Genomic DNA, 16,207 nt, shown 5'->3' on the forward strand with positions numbered 1-16,207 from the left:
TGTTGGTTATACTTAATAATCAGTGTATTAAAATACGTTTACACTCAGTTTCGCTTGATATACTTATAGTTTTTCGTTTCATTTTAGGTGAAATACGTACAAATATTTTGATAAATTTGAAACAAGAACATACAAACATAAATCACACACGTATCCTCAGTCTTAAAACTTCTTGCTAGCTATGTTCTGACTTAGAATAATAGACAATCAATGAAGCCCTTTACAGAAGCATCATTTCTAAAATCGTACATACAGGACGTTACTAAAATACTGTGTCCAGAACAAAGTCACAAATTTAAGAAAATTAAATTGTCTCCAAACACAGTTCAGAGAAGGATTTTCAAGATTGCAAATGCAATTGAATCTGAAGTCGAAACCACAATGAACCAGTCTGTAGCATTGGACGAAAGCACAGATAGAAATGACAAAGCTCACCTAGCCAATTTCATCCGAGGAGTTAATGAACAGTTTACTGTATGTCAAAATAATATACAAACGTATGATATTTCTTATTCTTTTGATGTTATTATTTGTAAACATAAGCAGATCGTTGCCGCGATACCCCACTGACTGCTCCCATCTGTTAAGGTACGAGTCTCTAGCTTTACAGCACCCTGTGTTCGGCGGGCAGCATCGGGATCACGAATGACTATACGCTTTTTGGAGACCTCTGGTTTATAGCAAGAAAACGCAGTTTCATGGAAAGATGTATTGGAACAGATACAAATATTGTTGAACTATTTCTCAACATATTCTCCACCGGAAATGAAACATTTGTTATACCGTGGATCAACTTTTGTATCCCTGTGTCGCAGAAGTCTGTCGCCCAGGATTTGAACCAGTGTGTGACAACCGTCTGCACCTCCGTGTTGATCCCATGGTATGACAAATGTATCAATTCAATATATCGAAAAATAGCTTAACTATTGTGTATGTTCCAATAAATCTTCCCATGAAATTGTATTTTCTTTCTGTAAACGGCCCCAGGGAAACTTACTTTCTGGGCTCGTCATTGCAATCGAGTAGCGAAAATTTGTATAAGCATATTGTTTATTGATTTTTTTTCATGTTTATTTTTGATTTCATCATCGTTAATTCAAATCCAAATTCAAATTTATTTACAATTTACATTTGAAATGAATACATGTGAATAGATACCCGAAATGAGCATATGCTCGTGCTCGGGTACATTCCAGTAGTCTACATAAAATTTTACAGGGATCAAATAATGATGCTGAAGATAGAAATAATAATAATAATAATAATAATAATAATAATAATAATAATAATAATAATAATAATAATAATAATAATAATAATAATAAAATAATCATGACAGAAATGATACAAAGATTATAATACAAAGTAATTAATTAATAATAATAATGATGATGATGATGATGATGATAATAATAATAATAATAATAATAATAATAATAATAACAATAAGTGATAAAACAAAAATATTTACAATAATAAAATAAATACTAAGACGGATAAAATAAAATATAAAACCACTAGCGAGAGTTAACACAACTTAAATAAGCATATAATAACCGGAAAAAAATGACGAACTCGAAAATCAACAGAAAAGTTCGTTGTATCGCAGACGACAGCAACCGCCGTATTGACATTGTGTTGTGCATTATTGGTAGTAGGGGGGAGCTGAAAGTCTACGTAACTGCCGTTCTCTTCGAATCTTCTCGTACAATCATGGGAAGTTAATGCTGAAAAAACAAAATGTCTACGAGTCAAACTGTTCGTTATTACCAGGATAAATACAAATAATACTGAAATATATTAATCTAGTCTCAGTTATAGATCACCCCTTTTGTGCAAGAGGTATCGTATCAAAAATATTTTATGAATGGTGGGGAAAATATAAATTTCAAGAACTCTCTAGTGACAAGAGATAGAGACAAGTACAATCAAGTGTATCTGTGGCGATGCTAAGAAATCATTTATTGGAGATATACACTGTTATTAATTAAGAAAATGATCTATTTATATTTATTACAATGTTTTATCTTATAGGGTACATGCATCAGATAAATACAATAAAAATTAGTACCATGTAATGCTAGTAACACTTAAAAATAATAATAACATTGATCAAATATTATACAAACATTTTCACTTTATTTTTAAACTTAAGAATGTGTAAATTGCTTAGGTCTGGATTATTTTTCAATACTGAATTGTATAGTCTTGGTCCATAATTCCTACTGTGTCTTAATCCAGCTGTAGTGTTTGATATTATTAACATGGTGAAAGAAACAAAATTACCTTTTTTATTTGTCGCCATGAGAATGTTTGCTTGATAGCTCAAACAACACATAGCAAAAGATACACACAAGAACCCTAAGGATGAAACAGATAACTCTAATATTTTCTTTGGAATATAATCAGAATCGGAATCAAAATGACCGCGCGTCTTTAGGGGATGTTGGGGTAACAAGCAAGAAACTGTGTGACCTCCAAGCCGGTAGGCCACTTCTCTCATTCCGCGTGTAACTGTTACAAGTCTACTGAAGGAACTTTGACAATTTTAAAAGGGAAAAAGGCCAAAATAATGGACGTCACTTATCAAAAGGTGAACATATTCGGAGGACGGAAAAATCGTAGAGCGTTGCTAAAGGAGAAGTTTAACAGCAGCATGGCCTAACTCGCCTGAAAATGTTATAATTTGGTCGTTATGTGGCTGGTACAGTATGAGCGTGTCAATCCTCACAAGCCCTGGAAATGTTATAAATTAGTCGTTATGTGGCTGGTACAGTATGAGCGTGACAATCCTCACAAGCCCTGGAAATGTTATAATTTAGTCGTTATGTGGCTGGTACAGTATGAGCGTGTCAATCCTCACAAGCCCTGGAAATGTTATAAATTAGTCGTTATGTGGCTGGTACAGTATGAGCGTGACAATCCTCACTAGCCCTGGAAATGTTATAATTTGGTCGTTATGTGGCTGGTACAGTATGAGCGTGACAATCCTCACAAGCCCTGGAAATGTTATAATTTAGTAGTTATGTGGCTGGTACAGTATGAGCGTGTCAATCCTCACAAGCCCTGGAAATGTTACAATTTGGTCGTTATGTGGCTGGTACAGTATGAGCGTGACAATCCTCACAAGCCCTGGATATGTTATAAATTAGTCGTTATGTGGCTGGTACAGTATGAGCGTGACAATCCTCACAAGCCCTGGAAATGTTATAATTTAGTAGTTATGTGGCTGGTACAGTATGAGCGTGTCAATCCTCACAAGCCCTGGAAATGTTATAATTTAGTCGTTATGTGGCTGGTACAGTATGAGCGTGACAATCCTCACTAGCCCTGGAAATGTTATAATTTGGTCGTTATGTGGCTGGTACAGTATGAGCGTGACAATCCTCACAAGCCCTGGAAATGTTATAATTTAGTAGTTATGTGGCTGGTACAGTATGAGCGTGACAATCCTCACAAGCCCTGGAAATGTTATAAATTAGTCATTATGTGGCTGGTACAGTATGAGCGTGACAATCCTCACTAGCCCTGGAAATGTTATAATTTGGTCGTTATGTGGCTGGTACAGTATGAGCGTGACAATCCTCACAAGCCCTGGAAATGTTATAATTTAGTAGTTATGTGGCTGGTACAGTATGAGCGTGTCAATCCTCACAAGCCCTGGAAATGTTACAATTTGGTCGTTATGTGGCTGGTACAGTATGAGCGTGACAATCCTCACAAGCCCTGGATATGTTATAAATTAGTCGTTATGTGGCTGGTACAGTATGAGCGTGACAATCCTCACAAGCCCTGGAAATGTTATAATTTAGTAGTTATGTGGCTGGTACAGTATGAGCGTGACAATCCTCACAAGCCCTGGATATGTTATAATTTAGTAGTTATGTGGCTGGTACAGTATGAGCGTGTCAATCCTCACAAGCCCTGGAAATGTTATAATTTAGTCGTTATGTGGCTGGTACAGTATGAGCGTGACAATCCTCACAAGCCCTGGATATGTTATAATTTAGTAGTTATGTGGCTGGTACAGTATGAGCGTGTCAATCCTCACAAGCCCTGGAAATGTTATAAATTAGTCGTTATGTGGCTGGTACAGTATGAGCGTGACAATCCTCACAAGCCCTGAAAATGTTATAATTTAGTCGTTATGTGGCTGGTACAGTATGAGCGTGACAATCCTCACAAGCCCTGGATATGTTATAATTTAGTAGTTATGTGGCTGGTACAGTATGAGCGTGTCAATCCTCACAAGCCCTGGAAATGTTATAAATTAGTCGTTATGTGGCTGGTACAGTATGAGCGTGACAATCCTCACAAGCCCTGGAAATGTTATAATTTAGTCGTTATGTGGCTGGTACAGTATGAGCGTGTCAATCCTCACAAGCCCTGGAAATGTTATAAATTAGTCGTTATGTGGCTGGTACAGTATGAGCGTGACAATCCTCACTAGCCCTGGAAATGTTATAATTTGGTCGTTATGTGGCTGGTACAGTATGAGCGTGACAATCCTCACAAGCCCTGGAAATGTTATAATTTAGTAGTTATGTGGCTGGTACAGTATGAGCGTGACAATCCTCACAAGCCCTGAAAATGTTATAATTTAGTCGTTATGTGGCTGGTACAGTATGAGCGTGTCAATCCTCACAAGCCCTGGAAATGTTACAATTTGGTCGTTATGTGGCTGGTACAGTATGAGCGTGACAATCCTCACAAGCCCTGGAAATGTTATAATTTAGTAGTTATGTGGCTGGTACAGTATGAGCGTGACAATCCTCACAAGCCCTGAAAATGTTATAATTTAGTCGTTATGTGGCTGGTACAGTATGAGCGTGTCAATCCTCACAAGCCCTGGAAATGTTACAATTTGGTCGTTATGTGGCTGGTACAGTATGAGCGTGACAATCCTCACAAGCCCTGGAAATGTTATAATTTAGTAGTTATGTGGCTGGTACAGTATGAGCGTGTCAATCCTCACAAGCCCTGGAAATGTTATAATTTAGTCGTTATGTGGCTGGTACAGTATGAGCGTGACAATCCTCACAAGCCCTGAAAATGTTATAATTTAGTCGTTATGTGGCTGGTACAGTATGAGCGTGACAATCCTCACAAGCCCTGAAAATGTTATAATTTAGTCGTTATGTGGCTGGTACAGTATGAGCGTGACAATCCTCACAAGCCCTGGAAATGTTATAAATTAGTCGTTATGTGGCTGGTACAGTATGAGCGTGACAATCCTCACAAGCCCTGGAAATGTTATAATTTAGTCGTTATGTGGCTGGTACAGTATGAGCGTGTCAATCCTCACAAGCCCTGAAAATGTTATAATTTAGTCGTTATGTGGCTGGTACAGTATGAGCGTGACAATCCTCACAAGCCCTGAAAATGTTATAATTTAGTCGTTATGTGGCTGGTACAGTATGAGCGTGACAATCCTCACAAGCCCTGAAAATGTTATAATTTAGTCGTTATGTGGCTGGTACAGTATGAGCGTGACAATCCTCACAAGCCCTGAAAATGTTATAATTTAGTCGTTATGTGGCTGGTACAGTATGAGCGTGACAATCCTCACAAGCCCTGAAAATGTTATAATTTAGTCGTTATGTGGCTGGTACAGTATGAGCGTGTCAATCCTCACAAGCCCTGAAAATGTTATAATTTAGTCGTTATGTGGCTGGTACAGTATGAGCGTGACAATCCTCACAAGCCCTGAATATGTTATAATTTAGTCGTTATGTGGCTGGTACAGTATGAGCGTGACAATCCTCACAAGCCCTGAAAATGTTATAATTTAGTCGTTATGTGGCTGGTACAGTATGAGCGTGACAATCCTCACAAGCCCTGAAAATGTTATAATTTAGTCGTTATGTGGCTGGTACAGTATGAGCGTGACAATCCTCACAAGCCCTGAAAATGTTATAATTTAGTCGTTATGTGGCTGGTACAGTATGAGCGTGACAATCCTCACAAGCCCTGAATATGTTATAATTTAGTCGTTATGTGGCTGGTACAGTATGAGCGTGACAATCCTCACAAGCCCTGAAAATGTTATAATTTAGTCGTTATGTGGCTGGTACAGTATGAGCGTGACAATCCTCACAAGCCCTGAAAATGTTATAATTTAGTCGTTATGTGGCTGGTACAGTATGAGCGTGACAATCCTCACAAGCCCTGAAAATGTTATAATTTAGTCGTTATGTGGCTGGTACAGTATGAGCGTGACAATCCTCACAAGCCCTGAATATGTTATAATTTAGTCGTTATGTGGCTGGTACAGTATGAGCGTGACAATCCTCACAAGCCCTGAAAATGTTATAATTTAGTCGTTATGTGGCTGGTACAGTATGAGCGTGACAATCCTCACAAGCCCTGAAAATGTTATAATTTAGTCGTTATGTGGCTGGTACAGTATGAGCGTGACAATCCTCACAAGCCCTGAAAATGTTATAATTTAGTCGTTATGTGGCTGGTACAGTATGAGCGTGACAATCCTCACAAGCCCTGGAAATGTTATAATTTAGTCGTTATGTGGCTGGTACAGTATGAGCGTGTCAATCCTCACAAGCCCTGGAAATTGAACTCGGGAGTGAAGACTTTGACATGCGCTGGGAATCTAACCAATAGCATGACTCTGTGAAAAGTTAGGGACGATAAGCAAAAACGAATTTTCTGTGCCTAGAAAGTGAACGCTCAACATTTGGAAAATCCCGAAGTCGTTTCGTGGGGAGCTGTTTAGGCCCGTGTACCTTTTCTTTTAGGAATAATCCAGACATTGGTCACAGCGCCTTAGAAAAACCATGGAAAATCACAGGTAGAATTAGTGTATCGATGACGCAATTGGTTATATTTTTGCTATATAAATTTGCTGGCATATTCGGACCCCAGAATATTGGTGGCATAGATAAGATTGTAGAAGAGTGGGACATTCTAGGTTAGATACAGGCTGGGGATTGAACGTGTTTGCCAATCTAAACCTGAATAATATGTATGATTCTGCCGCTGATTGCGACACTTGTCATGCTAGATGCCGACTAGTCATTCAGATAATCGGACCAGTCTAGGAAATCGAACCTGGTGCTGCTGGTTTTTAATGAAAATGTGACTCGGTTACAATGAAAAACAATTTGAATAACATTAACTGAATAATAAATCTGTACTAATAATAAATCTGTAGCCAAACTTTTTCTGGTAATTTTCGATTTTCCAAAAATAATTGGTGTTAACATGTATAATTAACCATCCTGAAACCGAAAATAGTTTATTTGAAATTTTTGCTTGTCTGTCTGTCTGTCTATATCTGTCTGTCTGGATGTCTGGATGTTTGTTACCTTTTCACGCGATAATGGCTGAACCGATTTATATGAAAATTGGAATATAAATCGAGTTCGTTGTAGCTTAGAATTTAGGCTATATGCATTCAAAATATTTTATTTAAAAGGGTGGTTATAAGGGGGCTTGAATTAAGTAAATCGAAATATCTCCCTTATTATTAATTTTCATGAAAAATATTACATAACAAAAGTTTCTTCAAAAATAATTTCCGATAAGTTTTATTCTATGCGAAAGTTTGATAGAACTGATATTTAATGAGATAAATGACTTTTAAAATTAAAATACAATGCCATCTAAGGCGGTGCAATGAAATGAAAACAAATGACGTCGTCTATAAGGGGCCTTGGATAACAATAATCGAAAGATATGAAACATAGCCTAGAGAAGATGTTTCTGTGTTTGTATGAAGTAATATCGGAAGCTAAATTAACCGATTTGTATAATGAATTATTATTTCACCATTGGAAAGTGTAGTTTCTCTAGATGGACACAATGCTATAATGTTATTACAGTAACTTCTGAGTGAATCTAAGAAAGGTAAGATTAAAATAGCTTCTTATGCACAGAAAACTTGATAGGCTATTCTGTACATTCGTTTATTTAAAGGGGCCTGAGTTAAATAAATCGAAATATCTCGCTTATTATTGCTTTTTGTGAAAAATGTTACATAACAAAAGTTTCTTTAAAAATGATTTCCGATAAATTGTATTGTATGCAACATTTTGATAGGACTGATATTTAAGGATATACAAGACTTTTAAAATAACAATACAATACATTTTCACCGCCGCCTCAGATTATAACGTTGTTGTTCCTGCAGTAACTCCTATGTGCAAAATATAAAAATTTTGAGTAGGAAGGAAAAACACATTTATTCATTCCATGCCAATGGTACATAGGAGATCGTGAATTCTTACACTTTCGAAAGAAAGAAATATAATTACATATCACAATATATCCTGTATCACTATTTAAGTTATTTGAAGGGTTCAGAACCATAGTGGGCCAAGCGCCATTTACTGAAGACGTAGAAAACAAGGGTTAAAATTAAGTTATTACCATAATTCAATGGAAACATATAGCAAGTAATATAAAGTATACACATTAAAACTAAATAATATGTCAATCTTCATTAAACTATGGTTGCATGTAATAACAAATAAGAAACATGTTAAAGGAACTGTCATTGCACCAAATGAGTGCTCTCTGGACCAAAATGATCGCATTTTAATTATTTAAATACAATTTAAATTAAGTAACATATTAAACGATTTATCCTTCTATGAAACACGAATGTTTCCTTGATCAAACGTCCTATTTTAATTATGTAATTACTTTATATTTATTCCTAACAGTTGCAGCGGAGCGCAAGGGTACGGCTAGTAAATAAATAAAGAAGTAATGAGATAAAGAGGTAAATAAATCAATAAATAAGCAAACAAACGAACGAACAGAGGCACAAAGGGACAAAATAACAGGGAAACAGATAAACAAGTGAATAAATAAACAAAATTCCTGTATTCGCTCAATGTTGCAGCGTTTCTCGTATTTGATTTTAGTAGAGTTTTTGTTTTAATTTCCGTTAATGTTTGTCGAACTGTATAAAAACACTTTTTAAATGACTGTTCACACTATTTCAAAGGAAGAAAAAATTTCGTAAACTGAAGTTTTAAAAAAAGTCGTAGTGCGTGGATGATATATAGGGTAGTGATGTTTGAGTGACATATTGTAGGCTACTTTTTATTTCATTAGTACTGATTATGGATGGATGGATGGATAATTTAATGCCATCAGCAAATATACAGCCCATAGACAACGTCAAAATACATACAAATACATGGCCTACAATAATACGGATCGATATTGAAATAAAATCAAAGTACGAGTAAATATACAGAGTGATTTATATAGAACTGACACATTTCTTTCATTAATTGTTTGAAAACGAATTGTCCTAGCGACAACTTATTATACCTATAATGTAGAGGAATTTTGGGAGATTATTTACCTCTATAGCAAATGTTGAAACTGTCCTCCATCCTGCATAAGGCACAACTCAACACGTCGTTCCATGTTACTGGCCACTCGTTGGAGGACTCTGTTGTTAGCTTGAATCTCCTGTGTGATGTTGTGCTTCAGATCGTCCAATGTCTGGGGACGTGTGGCGTAAACCCTGTCTTTTAAGTAACCCCATAAAAAGAAATCCGGCGTTGTCAAATCCGGAGATCTCGGTGGCCACAGGTTCCTGGAAATTATTCGGTTGTCAAAGAAACTTGCAATTAGTTCCATGGATTCATTTGATGTATGGCATGTAGCGCCATCTTGCTATAAATATCCTTGACTCAGCTCTACATCTTCCAGTTGCTCAACAAACTCAAAGACAAACGTCTTAATGATTTTTTGGGTGACTGCTCCAGTCGTGCTCTTACGTCAACAACAACCGTGGGAAGCCTAGATTTTTTTTTTATTTTATTGAGTTATTTTACGACGCTGTATCAACATCTAGGTTATTTAGCGTCTGAATGATATGAAGGTGATAATGCCGGTGAAATGAGTCCGGGGTCCAGCACCGAAAGTTACCCAGCATTTGCTCGTATTGGGTTGAGGGAAAACCCCGGAAAAAACCTCAACCAGGCAACTTGCCCCGACCGGGATTCGAGCCCGGGCCACCTGGTTTCACAGCCAGACGCGCTGACCGTTACTCCACAGGTGTGGGGGGAAGCCTAGATGAACGATGCTTGCCCTTTTCACTCACCAGAGATCCAGTTGTTTCCAATTTGTTTACAAATCCCAGTATTGTGTTTCTTTTGGGAGGATTGCGAACACCAAATTCTCTCTGGTATGCCCTTTGAGTAGCTGTAATTGAATTCGTAATCCAGTATTGCTTCACAAGGAAGAGTAGTTGATTTAATGTGTACGGCATTTTGACGTTGACACAAAATGTCGAAAACAGCTGCCAACAATAGGAATAAAACATAAACATCTGCGCATCTAGTGCTGCCAACAATAGGAATAAAACATAAACATCTGCGCATCTAGTGACAAGGAATCGAAACTCCAGAACATTCTGCTTAATTTGGTGCTAAAATTGGGTCATTGAATGAATTTCCAACGGAATAATTAAAGAAAGAAATGTGTCAGTTCTATATAAATCACTCTGTACAATTACCAGACAATTACAAAGACAGATTAAAAGTGTTAAAAGAAATGGTATAAGTTCAGGTTAAAATGTACAAATGTATCATTTACATAAGGCTAAAAGTAATATTGCTAAACTCATTGATACTGTAGAGTGGATTTGCCATCAATGCCTTTCTCAGTAACCTTCCGAAAGTGAAATATGACTATTTCTTATATTCATGGGTAAAGAGTTATAAAGTTTACAATATAAATATAATATAATATATCATATTATGATATGGAAATAAAACTATTGCTTGTAGTACTATATATAAATATATCCCGACAAGAGATATTTCAAAGTGAGCAGAAACCAAGTGCTCCTAGCGATCATACTGGAGTGGGAATTAAGTAATTTGTCATGAAACTTTTTTTGTGGATATCAAAGTATGACGTCAAGAACTAAGCAGGAACGGAAATGCTATGTTTAGTCTATTGTGACTCAATTATAACAATTTATTTCCGAGAAGCTAATTTCGTAAACAGTTATCATTCAGTGTCTGCTGTTGGAGGAAGGCTCTAGGACGTCGTCCTTCTCTCTGGAAATAATTTAAGGACTCTTGTTTTTATTTTCACTTATTCGATAAGTTTATCATGAGCGCATATTTGGATTATGCATGATTCGACATTCTAAATGTAAAGTTATTTTATTTCATGATTTTGTTTTTCATAACTGAGGCCCTATATAACTAACGAGATTACAGTGTCGGGTGTAGTGTTAATGGTTGTAGATGTGGTGATGATAGTGATAATAAAGGAGCGGATTTCTATGTAATTAAATATTATTTTTGCGTGATAAAACACAATTAACAAAGTTAAAAATTCCGAACATGAAGTTTTAAGTTTAAAACCCGAATTTTATTGGACATAAAAACACATATTTTCACAAAAAAATTATGTAAATACATATTTTCAGCAAATCTATTATAAACACATAAATCTTGGAGTTCTTTTACTTAAATAATTTTTTACAAGAGCGGTTTAACATTTTAACACTAAATCAATTATGTCACTCAGAAGTACGTGTGGTGTATCCGTGATTCATTTTTGTAATAGTTTCGCCTCAAGTTCTGAGCACTGCTTGGCAGCATATCAGTGTTATTATTAGGGAGCGGATTTTTATGTGCTAAAAATTTAAATATATTTATTTTTTATGTGCTAAAAAGTACGAAAATATTTGCTAAAAACAAAAAAATATTTGCTAAAAACAAAAAAATATTTGCTAAAACAAAAAAAATATTTGTTTTAAATATGACAAAAATACCTTACTTAGCTTGGAAAAAAAAATGTTACTAGGTACTCACCAACCACACTTGAGTGCTAGTAGTTGGCCGAGAATTGCAGTGAACAACAAAGGTCATCTCCAAATTCTCCATCACAAATGCATGCCGATTATCTCTGAACAACGACTTATATTGTGAAAATGATCTTTCCACATCACAGGACGTCAGACGTGCATATTTAAAGAGAGGAATGTCGCAACCACAAACACCGTCAATTTCACCTACAGGCACATCCTCCAATACTTGAGCAATTTTACACATTTTTTTATATCCACTGTTTTTCCCAAACACATTCTGGAATTTATCCCTTAGTACTTGTACTTCTGAACCTGGTAGCGAGTCTAGTTTAATTTCCACGGCACGCACCTCCCTGTTTCAGACAACAGGTTTTTGGATGTTTCGAGTTTTTGTTATGGTGTCACACAAAAAGCTTAAATTTGCTAATAGGAAAGCCATATCGTTTTTTAAATAACCATCTTTCAGTATATCTTGAAGGATATCGATTGACCAAGCCCGATAACAGGGAATCACAACAAGACATACTTCCTTCATGGACATGAGCGAGAGGCGAGAGATTTGTTTAAATTAAAATTCATACCCGAGCTCTTATCTGTTGTGTTTCACAAACAAAGCGTGGAATGAAATCATCTTCAGCAACAATAAACATTCCTAATTATGTGTTGCAAGATCTCTCCTCCTTGTCCAAGTTAATTTATTCTCTAATAATAACACTGATATGCTGCCTAGCAGTTCTCAGAACTTGTGGCGATACTATTACAAAAATGGATCACGGATACACCACACAGCGCTTAGAAACACGAAACAACCAAGAATTCTTAAAAAGATAACGTACTTCTAAGTGACATAATTGATTTAGTTTTAAAATGTTTAAACGTTCTTGTAAAAAAATGATTTAAGTAAAAAAACTCCAAGATTTAGCCTATGTGTTTATAATAGATTTCCTGAAAATATGTATTTACATAATTTTTTTGTGAAAATGTGTTTTTATGTGAAATAAAATTCGGGTTTTAAACTTGAAACATCATGTTCGGAATTTTTAACTTTGTTAATTGTGTTTTATCACACGCAAAAATAATATTTAATTACATAGAAATCCGCTCCTTAGTTATTATTAGATAATAAATTAGCATGGACAAGGAGGAGAGATCTTGCAGCACATAATTAGGAATGTTTATTGTTGCTGAAGATGATTGGATACCACGATTTGTTTGTGAAACACAACAGATAAGAGCTCTGGTATGAACATTATTTAATTTAAACAAATCTCTCTCCTCTCGCTCATGTCCATCAGGGCAATACGTCTTGTGATTCCCTGTTATCGGCTTGGTCAATCGATATCCTTCAAGCTATACTGAAAGATTCCAGAATGTGTTTGGGAAAAACAGTGGATATAAAAAAATGTGTAAAGTTGCTCAAGTATTGGAGGATGTGCCTGTAGGCGATATTGATGGTGTATGTGTTTGTGACATTCCTCCCTTTAAATATGCACGTCTGACGTCCTGTGATGTGGAAAGATCGTTTTCACAGTATAAGTCGTTGTTCAGAGATAATCGGCATGCATTTGTGATGGAGAATTTGGAGATGACCTTTGTTGTTCACTGCAATTCTCGGCCAACTACTAGCACTCAAGTGTGGTTGGTGAGTACCTAGTAACATTTTTTTTTTTCCAAGCTAAGTAAGGTCTTTTTGTCATATTTAAAAGAAATATGTTTTTTATTTTTAGCAAATATTTTCGTACTTTTTAGCACATAAAAAATAAATATATTTAAATTTTTAGCACATAAAAATCCGCTCCCTAGTGATAATGATATTGATGGAGGTGTCGATGAAATCGTTGAAGATGGTGATGTAATAGTGTGGGTGGTGTTTGTGACTAGTAATGACTGTGATTTGATGTGTTGGTGGTGGTGATGATGATAATAATAATAATAATAATAATAATAATAATAATAATAATAATAATAGCCACAGGCGTGGCTCAGTCGGTTAAGGCGCTTGCCTGCCGGTCTGAAGTTGCGTTCGGGCGCGGGTTCGATCCCCGCTTGGGCTGATTACCTGGTTGGGTTTTTTGCGAGGTTTTTCCCAAACGTAAGGTGAATGCCAGGTAATCTATGGCGAATCCTCGACCTCATCTCGCCAAAATACCATCTCGTTATCACCAATCTCATCGACGCTAAGTAACTCGTAGTTGATAAAGCGTCGTTAAATAACCAAGTTTGAAATAATAATAATAATAATAATAATAATAATAATAATAATAATAATAATTGGGTCTTCGGAGACACGATAATTATCTTCCTTATGCTAAGTTAGTATTCTCAGGTTAGTAGGTTATAAAATTTACTAGTGGCTTGTGCAGCAAATGCTGCAAACTAAGTTCATTAGACGTTCAAATAACCATTTTTTCAGATTTATTTTCAATGAAGAATATCAGACATTCTGAAAGTTATTTGCTTCCATAATAATGAAAGATACTCTCTCTCGAGCCAATACTGAAGAGAACCACGCATATAAATATGTACACCACACCGCCATTAAATATATGAAAAAGACCCAACCCCACTTGATTAATAACTATAAAAATATTTGATTTTTAATAATATTATTATCTGACGTAAGTTTTATAGCTTTCAGTAACATATACTATATAGCCGCCACTCAGTAAAATATAGAAATCAAAATCTAATTTTAATTATTCTCTACATCTACTTATACTGAATAACCCCAAAACTTTCACTTTCATATCATCAATATAGCATTAATATGTATATTTATTTATTTACTAGAGCTTCCTCAAATTAGAGGCTGCCATTAGACAAAGCATACAAAACAATACAAGAACAAATAGAAGATGAGAGCTAAAAGAGTAAGAAAAAAGGCAAACAAATACACAAACAAACAATGGCAGTTTACAGAAGAAAAAAAATTCAAGTAAAGAATCAATGAAAGCTAAGAAGGAAAAAGAAAAATGATACTGGTGCGTCAATTTTTTTCCATACACTGAATTAGAGGCCATGTACGTGGTTCCGTAAAAGTTTGACTGACTCTCTAATTATGAGGAGGGCCAGTTCATTCAGAAAAGATTTGTGCAGTCCTAGGGTCTTACAGAATTGAGAAGAGAAGTTGGGTATCGTTCCTCTTGCTCCAAACATCAATCCCGTAACACTGATATCGTGAAGATGGTATTTATCTTTATAATACGGGATGGTTGGAACGTAGATTGCTCGTTTCTCCTCATGTACGTCTTCAGGCTGTCCTTCGTACGTTTCAAACCTGATGGTGGGGTCGATTATCATACCCTGAGACAGGGATTCGCTAATGGCGATTATGTCAATTCGTCTGTTACTGCCATTGTCGGCGGTTCCGTGGACTTCTTCATAGACGGTGTATTTTAGTTTTCTAAGGGCATCGGCCAATTTACAGAGGTGTAAAAATTATTAGAATAATCTTAATTTTAAAGGTTTTTTAATAGTTCCTTCACAAATATTAATTGAATTGATGAATATTAATATATATTACTATACTGATGTAGGATATATTTACTACTAACAATGCCGGAAAGCATTGTTGTACATTGGTATTTTTCTTATTTTACAATTGTTATGGGAATTAAGAAATTATTATATTATGTTGGCGGAATTGGAAACATAAAAAATTATATGCACAAAACAGATGTATACGTCCATTTGAACCTTCACAACAATGTAAACGCAAAGAACAATTTGTTTAAATCATTTCTTAATTAATTTTTGATGTTTCCAATTCCGTCAACATAATATAATAATTTCTGAATTCCCATAACAATTGTAAAATAAGAAAAATACCAATGTACAACAATGCTTTCCGGCATTGTTAGTAGTAAATATATCCTACATCAGTATAGTAATATTATATACCAATATTCATCAATTCAATGAATATTTGTGAAGGAACTATTAAAAAACCTTTAAAATTAAGATTATTCTAATAATTTTCACACCTCTGTAGTTCTAATTGCATGGTACCTATGTATACGCAATGTTTCGCCATTAGGGCAGGCTCCCAGGACATGTCCAAGGGTTTCTATCTCACAGGCATCGCCGTGGTTGTCCTGAGACCTACCGGGTATGGCTCTTACAGCACTTACGTTGGCAGTCATCTTGATAGCCTCCTTCCATTCACAGCTAGTCATTCCATCGGGCCTAGTTATCCATTTGTTAGAGGGAGTGAATTCACAGTACACAATAACGCCTTTTCCCTTTTGAGGTAAGTTGCACCATGCGTTGTACTCTCGCTGGCGTAATTCGGTCCTAATTTTTCTGGTGTTTATTACTCCACTCGTAGAAGTTAGGTCACATCATGGCATTAATTTCAATAATATTTCATTTCTAATGGTAATAATGCCATCAAACCAC

This window comes from Periplaneta americana, chromosome 11 (assembly GCF_040183065.1).
Source record: "Periplaneta americana isolate PAMFEO1 chromosome 11, P.americana_PAMFEO1_priV1, whole genome shotgun sequence".
NCBI classification, from domain to species: Eukaryota; Metazoa; Arthropoda; class Insecta; order Blattodea; family Blattidae; genus Periplaneta; species Periplaneta americana.